Source organism: Delphinapterus leucas, chromosome 2 (genome assembly GCF_059928025.1).
Source record: "Delphinapterus leucas isolate spDelLeu-1000000601 "Yukka" chromosome 2, BTC_Dleu_Yukka2, whole genome shotgun sequence".
Taxonomy (NCBI): domain Eukaryota; kingdom Metazoa; phylum Chordata; class Mammalia; order Artiodactyla; family Monodontidae; genus Delphinapterus; species Delphinapterus leucas.
Window position 1 is genome coordinate 38932178 of NC_143130.1, and position 9463 is coordinate 38941640.

Sequence of the window (9463 nt, forward strand, 5' to 3'; positions counted from 1 at the left end):
CTAGACACCAAAAGTGAAAACAAGCCTGTGTGGATGTGTGGAAAGGTGAAACTGGAACAGTGTTGGCTATCTGCTTACCCTCTGTATTCAAAACCTGATAGCAAAGGACTGTCATTCATCTTCTAGCTCAATACCTGGAACATGGCTCCAAAAAATGGTTACTGTTTGGGTGGGTAGATAGATGGTTGCATGATGAATAGAATGGAAAGGTAAGAGAAACTATAAAATTGTTTTACTAATAAATAAAAGGATGATTGTGGAGAGTAGCAATGCCAGGAGCTTTCTCTTCAAATTCTATTCAAGTAGCTAGAAAAATTCCTAAAATGAACTATTTCCAGCAACAAAAGTTTACAAGTTGGTAAAATCAAGAAAAAATAAAAGAGAGAAAGAGGGCTGCAAATTTCGTTGCACTATACTCAGAAGTGCCAAAGAAATGTAGCTCTTTTATTTATCTTTAAGCAATCCGACCCTACTGGGTCCCACTGATTAGGTGGCACGGAAACATGTATTTTAGTCCGTTCTAGTACAATTAGTCCCAGTCAGAAATGGGACCAATCCCTTTTAGTAAGGCTGCTTCAGAGTCAAAACAACTCAATCTGTCAGATTCCACCCTTCTCCTCCAGCTTATCTCTAAGGTAGCACTTGGTTACAGGGAAGGGGCCCTGGTGACCTCAAGATATCGTGGCCTCATGCTGGCCCTTTGCTCTGTGGGGGCTGGTGACCACTGAGGCGCAGCTGGCCTTGGCCCTGGCTTCTGGTGTCCACAGCTGACCCCTGCAGTTGCTCTAACCTGTAACCTAGTTTTATTTATCTTGCTCAGAGCCTGAGGGCTGCTCTCCAGCTGGCTTGACCCCACCGTAGCTTTCGCTGAGCCATGGGCTCCACTGAGCTTTCACTGAGCCATGGGCGCTACCACATTGTCCATCTGGCCCCTGACCAGGAGGTCCAGGCAGTGGGGTCACCTCACCACCACCACCACCCCGCAGCAGATCCATGGCAGGGCTGCTGGCTCTCAATTCTACATTCCGAGGGGGCTAAAAGAGGCTCAGGAATGAACACTGCATCTTTTCTCTGGCCACCCTAATTTTAGACCAATCTAAATAGTCACTCTTTCCTGCTCTGGGAAGATAAGCCTCCTGTCTTAGGGAAGCCTGCATGGGAACACTATTTAAGAGGGAAATAAAATACATCCATTTATTGTGTGCAAAAATATCGTCACCAATATGTAAACAAGCAAAAACTAATCTAAGGATGATGACAGTAAAAAGCAGTAAGAGCCTAAGGAAAACTTCTTGACTAAATCATCCAGAAGAAATGTAACAATTTGGAGAACAAATCTTCAACATTTTTCTGGCAACTCAAAGTCTAACACACACACCAAAAGGTGCACAAATCCTAAGAGTATAGTTCAGTGAATTTTCAAAAGTGGGTCTACACTTCTGCAATACCCAGATCTGGAAATAAAACATCAACAGCACCCAGAAGACTGCCTCACATCATTTTCATACCTTGACTTATAACACCACAGATTAGTTTCTTGTTTTTGAACTTTACATATGCAGGATTACACAGTATGTACTCTTTGGGGTTTGGCTCCTTTTATTCAATATTATGTTTGCAGGATTCATCTATGCTCTTGTATCAGTTCGTTCTGTGTAGATTTCCATTGTGATAATATGTCACAATTTACATTTCTGTCCATTGAAGATGAACACTTGGGTGCTCTCTAGTTTTCATTTATTACAAATTGTACTCCTATGAACATTCTTGGGCATGTCTTTTGGTGAACATACGTACATATTTCTGTTGGGAATATCCCTAAGAGTGGAATCTCTGGGTCATAGATTATGTGTATATTCATCTTTAGGAGATGATGCCAAATAATGTTTCAAAATGGTTGTATCAAGTTACACTCCCATCAGGAGACTATGAACACTCTGATTGTTCTGCATCCTTATCAGCACTTGTTATTGTCAGCCATTTAATTTTTAGCCGTTGAGGTCCTGGTATAGCTGTATCTCATTATGGTGTTAGTTTGCATTTCCTTGACGATGATGATGTTGAACAACTTTTTGTGTGCTTCTTGGCGTAACCTCATTAATGAAGTGCCAATCCAAGTCTCTTGCCCCTTTTTAAAACATTTTGTTTATTTATTTATTTTTGGCTGCGTTGGGTCTTTGTTGCTGCATGCGAGCTTTCTCTAGTTGTGGCGAGCGGAGGCTACTCTTTGTTGTGGTGTGCGGGCTTCTCATTGCGGTGGCTTCTCTTGTTGCGGAGCACGGGATCTAGGCACGCGGGCTTCAGTAGTTGTGGCACACAGGCTCAGTAGTTGTGGCTCGCAGGCTCTAGAGCGCAGGCTCAGTAGCTGTGGCACACGGGCTTAGTTGCTTTGCAGCATGTGGGATCTTCCTGGACCAGGGCTCGAACCTGTGTCCCCTGAACTGGCAGGCAGGTTCTTAACCATTGCGCCACCACGGAAGCCCTCTTGCCCATTTTTTATTCAATTGGCTTCCTTTCTCTTATCAATTTACACATTTTGGATGACAGTCCTTTGTCAGATATATGTATGGCAAATATCTTTTCCAATCTATAGCTTGATTTTTCATTCTCTTAATTTGTATCTTTTGATAAACAGAAGTTCTTAATTTTAATATAGGCCAATTCATTAACTTTATTTGATGGGTAAAGTGCTTTATACTTCCTTTTTAAAAAAATTTTGCCTGCTCCAATATCTTCTCCTTTGTTTTCTGCTATAAGAATTTCTTTTTTGGTCCTTTTACATTTAGATCTGGAATGGATTTTTTTCATATCATGTGAGGTTCATGAGCTGTGAAAGCATTAAAAGAGGACATATATCCAAGAACAACAGACAAGTTTTTAAATTATTATAAAAATTAATACCAGACTACTTAAAGTCACTATTAGAAGCAGTGGAAGTAAAAATTGACACAGTAGAAAATCAGTCAGAATGTAAAAGAACTCCAAAAGAAAAATGTACAGTAAAACAAAACAAAACAAAACTGGAGAAAATCACTGAACTCCTATTGTAAGCAGAAAGGTTTCCATATACTGTATTTAATCAATTCTAAATGTATATTTTCTTCCCATTTTAACAGCTCTAAAATCAGAATGCATCTTATAACTGATATGTGTCATTCAGCTGAGAAAAAAATAAAACTATAGGTTTAGTCAAATAGAAAATACTAATGAAATCCTATCAAAGTGGTAAATGATAAATATATATTTCTAAATAAGTCTGAAAGAATTCTTTCAATAAGTATAAAACAAGAATCTTAGGTGATAAAAAAATTCATTGTGTATTAGTTTAATTGGAAGCCTTGTTTGTTTCTTAGCAGTATATAAAATATGTTCTTATAATCACTGGTGTCCTGGATTTGCAGAGATACAGTATTAACTAATTTATCCCATACAATAATCTAAAGACGTAAACGTTGCTTGAAAAATGAAGAAATGTGTAGAGAAAATTAATAAAGCCATAATTGGGCTTCCCTGGTGGCGCAGTGGTTGAGAGTCTGCCTGCCGATGCTGGGGACATGGGTTCGTGCCCCGGTCCGGGAAGGTCCCACATGCCGCGGAGCGGCTGGACCCGTGAGCCATGGCCGCTAAGCCTGCGCGTCCGGAGCCTGTGCTCCGCAACGGGAGAGGCCGCAACAGTGAGAGACCCGCATACCGCAAAGAAAAAATAATAATAATAAATAAATAAAGCCATAATTAGTAACTGATCTAGCCAGAATTTAGATCCAGGCTTTCCACAGCATTTATCACAGAACTCCTAGACAACAGAAAATAGCATCTGAACTCCAGACCTCAGGAAACTCCAGGAAGATTTTCCAACCCTCAACAGTCAATAACTAAAGATATAAAGGTAATTTGAGAGGGAAAAGATGAGTTTATACATAAACAGAGTCCTTATTAAAATTGCCAGGAATCCTCTCATTTTTATGTAGATTTGAAATCTTCCACAATAAAAAGTAAAAACAAAAATTTCTTTATGTCAGAGACTGCGACATGGTTGTTTCAACTGCAAATAGTTTGCAGGTTTTCCCAGCAGGGATGGCTTTCTTGAATTCAAGTCAGATTGCCTTTACTTCTTCTGAGGACCCGGTCAAGCCCAGATGCAGTGGAACCGCATCTACAGGGCTTGGTGGTAGGGAAGCAGGCAAGGGTCAGGTTGATTCCAAAGGATTGTTTTCTCAGCAAGGCTGTCATTCATAGAACAAGGCAACACCAAGACATTCTCAGGTCTGCAAAGTCTCAGAAAACTTACTAATCAAATGCTTATTCTCCCTAATTTGCTCAAAGACATATATTTGTTTTAAAACACTTAAAGAGAGCTCTCACCATGTGTCAGGCAGTATTTTAAGTGCTTTATTACATTATCTTCGTAGCAACTCTGTAAAGTAGATGTAATAATTCCCATTTTATAGGTAAGGAGACTGAGGCATACAGAGGTTAAGCAACTTGCCCAAGGTCACACAATCAGTAAGGGGCAGAGCCGGAATTCAAACCCAGGCCGTGTGGCTCCAGAGTGTGTGCTCTACACTTCGTGCTATCCCACTTCGAACTGTTGGCTGCTTCTTTTTTGTTTTTTTAACTTTATTGGAGTATAGCTGCTTTACAACGTTGTGTTAGTTTCTGCTGTACAGCAAAGTGAATCAGCTCTATGTTTACATGTATCCCCTCTTTTTTAGATTTCCTTCCCATTTAGGTCACCACAGAGCACTGAGTAGAGTTTCCTGTGCTATACAGTAGGTCCTTATTAGTTATCTATTTTATACATAGTATCAATAGTGTATATAAATCAATCCCAATCTCCCAATTCATCCCACCCCTCCTTCCCTGTTGGTATCCATACATTTGTTCTCTACGCCTGTGTCTCTATTTCTTTTCTTTTTCGTGTGTGTGCCAATTTTTTTAAATAGATCTTTATTGGAGTATAATTGCTTCACAATGCTCTGTTAGTTTCTGTTGTGCACCAAAGTGAATCAGCCATATGCATACACATGCCCCCATATCCCCTCCCTCTTGAGCCTCCCTCCCATCCTCCCTATCCCACCCCTCTAGGTGGTCACAGAGCACTGAGCCGACCTCCCTGTGCTGTGCTGCTGCTGCTTTGTAAATAAGATGGTCTATACCATTTTTTTCAGATTCCGCATATATGCGTTAATATATGATATTTGTTTTTCTCGTTCTGACTTGCTTCACTCTGTATGACAGTCTCTAGGTCCATCCACGTCTCTGCAAATGACCCAATTTCATTCCTTTTTATGGCTGAGTAATATTCCACTGAATATATGTACCACATCTTCTTTAGCCGTTCCTTTGTCTGTGGACATTTAGGTTGTTTCCGTGACCTGGCTATTGTAAATAGTGCTGCAATGAACATTGGGGTGCATGTGTCTTTCTGAATTATGGTTTTCTCAGGGTATATGCCCAGTAGTGGGATTGCTGGGTCACATGGTAGTTCTATTTTTCGTTTTTTAAGGAACCTCTATACTACTCTCCATAGTGGCTGTGCAACCAGGGTGAATTAAAAATGGAAAATTTGAACAAGGAAGTTGTTAAAAATAAGTGATGAGGTAGTGCCAGAACAAGGAAGGGGAAGGGGGGGAGGAGAAAAGTGATTACCAAAAGCAATAACCTCAGTACTTGTGTGTGTATGCTTATTGGTATTGTTGTGGCATCTAAAGAAACTCTCCTCAGAGTTCCCTGACTTCTACTTGATTGACAAACCTAGTTTCCCTACACTCCTCTCTATGTCACGTTGAGCTGACTTGGTAAACTAAAAGGCAGTTCTCTCCCCTGTCCTTGAAGAGCGTCTAGTGATGAGAGTCAAGTGCAGGGTCCCTCAGAGGAGGACAAAGAAGAGGCAGCAGACCCACTGAGCATCCAGGTAACCCACCACCACTCAGTGGAGACGCTGGCAACCATGCACAGTGGGGCGTAGTGGTGGAGCCCGTGGTGAATGAGTCTGGCCTAGGGAAGCTGGGACAGGAGCCCAAGAAAAGACAGAGGGGACATTCAAGGCGGGGAGGGTGGGGAAGTGCTCAGGGAAACATGCCCTGCTAAAGCCTGAGGGGACATGAAAGCTGACAGGACAGTGGAGAAGGATGAAAGCTGAATTGCCCTGTCCTGAGCAGGAAAGCAGAACATGGGAATTCTAGGCTAGAGGAGGTCAGTAGGGGGATGGAAAGATGGTGGGAAATCAAGCTACTTCAGACTAGAGGTGACCCTCTACCTGTTTGCTTTTTTTTTTAAATTATTTTTATTTTTTAAATTTATTTATTTATTTTTGGCTGCATTGGGTCTTTGTTATTGCACGCGGGCTTTCTCTAGTTGTGGTGAGCGGGGGCTACTCTTCGTTGCGGTGCGGTGCGCAGGCTTCTTATTGCGGTGGCTTCTCTTGTTGCAGAGCATGGGCTCTAGGCTTGCCAGCTTCAGTAGTTGTGGCACACGGGCTCAGTAGCTGTGGCTCCCGGGCTCTAGAGCTCAGGCTCAGTAGTTGTGGTGCACGGGCTTAGTTGCTCCGCGGCATGTGGGATCTTTCCTGACCAGGGCTCAAACCTGTGTCCCCTGCACTGGCAGGCGGATTCTTAACCACTGAGCCATCAGGAAAGCCCCTGTCTGCTTTTTAATTCCTGGGGCCATGCCTCTGGGAAAGCCTTCTCAGAAACTCTTGACCCTAAATGGGGAGGAGATGGTGGTTTTTAGGGCTTAGGTCAACCACATCTTTCTGAAAAGTGTTAATGCTGAGTTGGAAACAGGTGAAGTGTGGGGAGAAAATTACCCTATGGGCTCAGAGGTCTTAGAAATAAGTCTCTGCTGTTAATGTTATCATAGTGAAGTCCGGTGAAGTCTTGGACTGGTTTAAGGTTTATAAGAAGGGCGATCTTGGACCCTTCTGACTTTTACCCCTCCCCTCTTCCCTGGAGCTCAAACTCTGGTCACAGGCATAATTGCAGCCTTAGGAGTAAAAGATTTTATTTCACATGCTTATCAGTCTCTGCTGAACACGTGAGTCTTTTTCTGCCTTTAGTTTCTTGACCTTAGCTTCTATTTATACGCACAATACTCATCCTTTCAAATACAGGGTAATCCAGTAGCAGCTACTTTTTCTCGCACTCCTGAAACATAAAAATCCTAAGGACATAATAATTGCCTTTTATATTTTTTAAAAGTCTTCTCTTTCTTTAGCATTAAATTAATTTCCAAAATAGAACTCTTCCTTCTTCTTTCTCCTGACTGCCTTTTCTAGAGTTTTACTAAATGTTTTTTAGCCAATAGCTCTTTTTCTTATAAATCCTCACATTTGTTCTAATTATAAACTAGCACACATGGTGACATATGTTACTTTCCTAGGCTGATCCAGAAAGCGATGACAAGCAAAGAAAGAAGAACTCCATAAATAAGCTGAATTTAGTCTATGGGATGGCAAATTGCCCTTACTGTTGCTTTTTTTTTTTTAATCCAAAAAGAAATTTTATTTCTAGCTGAAGCAGGTCCCAGTGGGTTTCCCCCTCCTAATAAATTATTAGCTTCTTTGAGGAAAGTAATATGTTCTAGTCATCTTTGTAATGTCATCTCCAGTGACTTTCACTAGGAGTATGCAATGAGTGTTGAACTGAATTAAATTGCATTTAGTCAAATGAGAGGTGATACCTAACAGCATTTCAGAGGAAGACAAAGAAATAAACTGCATCTTATGACATAGACATGCTGGTGTCCTTGCTATAACTTACCAGTTAACCAATTCAATAATTGTATGCAGTCAAACCTCACAATATTTTTACCTCTTTCTTAATCTCCAATAAGAAAAGTAATATAAAGTGTGTGGAACCACTCACAGTCTCATCACCCTGCAATATATCAGATTAACAACAGTGGTTATAAATTTTGTCTTTGTTATACATGTAATACAGATATTTTAAACAAAATGGTATACTCTGAGCCCATAGGACAAAATGGTATGCTCTACATCTTGTTCTGTAGCCTGCTCTTTCACTCAGCGTTATGGGTTGAGAAGACGTTCTCATACCAATAAACATTCCTTAATAGATATTTATTATTCTGTCATATGATTGTACCACAATTTGCCTAACCAATCATCTGTCTTGGGTGTTTCCATTTTAAAAATTTATTATAATGTTTTGATATCCTTGTTGTTGCTGTTGTTTTTAGTTCTATATTCTGCTCTTATTTCCTCAGGATAAATTACCATAGGTAGAATTGCTGGGACGAAAGATGCATAGATTTTAAACTGGAACACACATTTCTGAGTCGCTGTTCAGAAAGGTTATACTTCTATGCATTCCCTGTTCATGTCCTTTTTCCATTTAAAAAAGGGAATGAGGGACTTCCCTCGTGGCACAGTGGTTAAGAATCTGCCTGTCAATGCAGGGGACATGGGTTCGATCGCTTGTCCGGGAAGATCCCACACGCGGCGGAACAACTAAGCCCGTGCACCACAACTACTGAGCCTGTGCTCTAGAGCCCACGAGCCACAACTACTGAAGCCTGTGCTCCACAACTACTGAAGCCTGCGCGCCTAGAGCCCATGCTCCACGACAAGAGAAGCCACCGCAATGAGAAGCCCGTGCACCGCAACGAAGTGTAGATCCCACGTGTCGCAACTAGAGAAAGCCTGTGCGCAGCAATGAAGACCCAATGCAGCCAAAAATAAATAAATAAATAAAAAGGGGATGAGTGGGTAATTATCTTATTGATTTGTTAGGGCTCTTTATTTATTAAGCACACTGTCCTTTTGTCATAAATTACACAAACATTTTTTCCTCATTTGTCACATAGGATTTTTGCTATACACTATAATGCCTACTAAATTTTGTATTATTTCAGCTGTATAACTCATTTTATTTTTGTAATCTTCCTTTTTCACTGGACAATATAACTTGAATTGCTGCCATATTAGTACATATAATACTGCCTCATTCTTTCTAATAACTTCCATTATATGAATATATCACAATTTAACCAGTTCTCTCTTGATGGAAATTCAAATCTTTTATTACACAAATAAAACTGTCATGATATCCAGGTACTTCTGTCATTTCACAAATAAATGAGTATATTTGAATCAGATAAATATCCAAGAGGAAAACTATTGTGTCAAAGGGTATTTGGAGATGTCTTTTTGATACTTGGGTCAAGATGTCCATACTTGAAGAGATAATTGCCAGTACCATTTCTTTATATTGAACTATCGAATTACTATGTGAATAAATTTTACTTAGTTGTGGTTAATTATGCTTTTAATTTGTGCTAAATTTGATTTGCTGTTACTTTGAGATTTTCATATTATATTCATATATGAGATTGGCTGATAGTTTTCTTTTCTGTGAGTTCTCTTGGTTAGGTTTTGGTATCAGAGTTAAGCTAACTTCACAATATGAATTTGGAAATCTATCATCTAAGCTCTCATTTATTT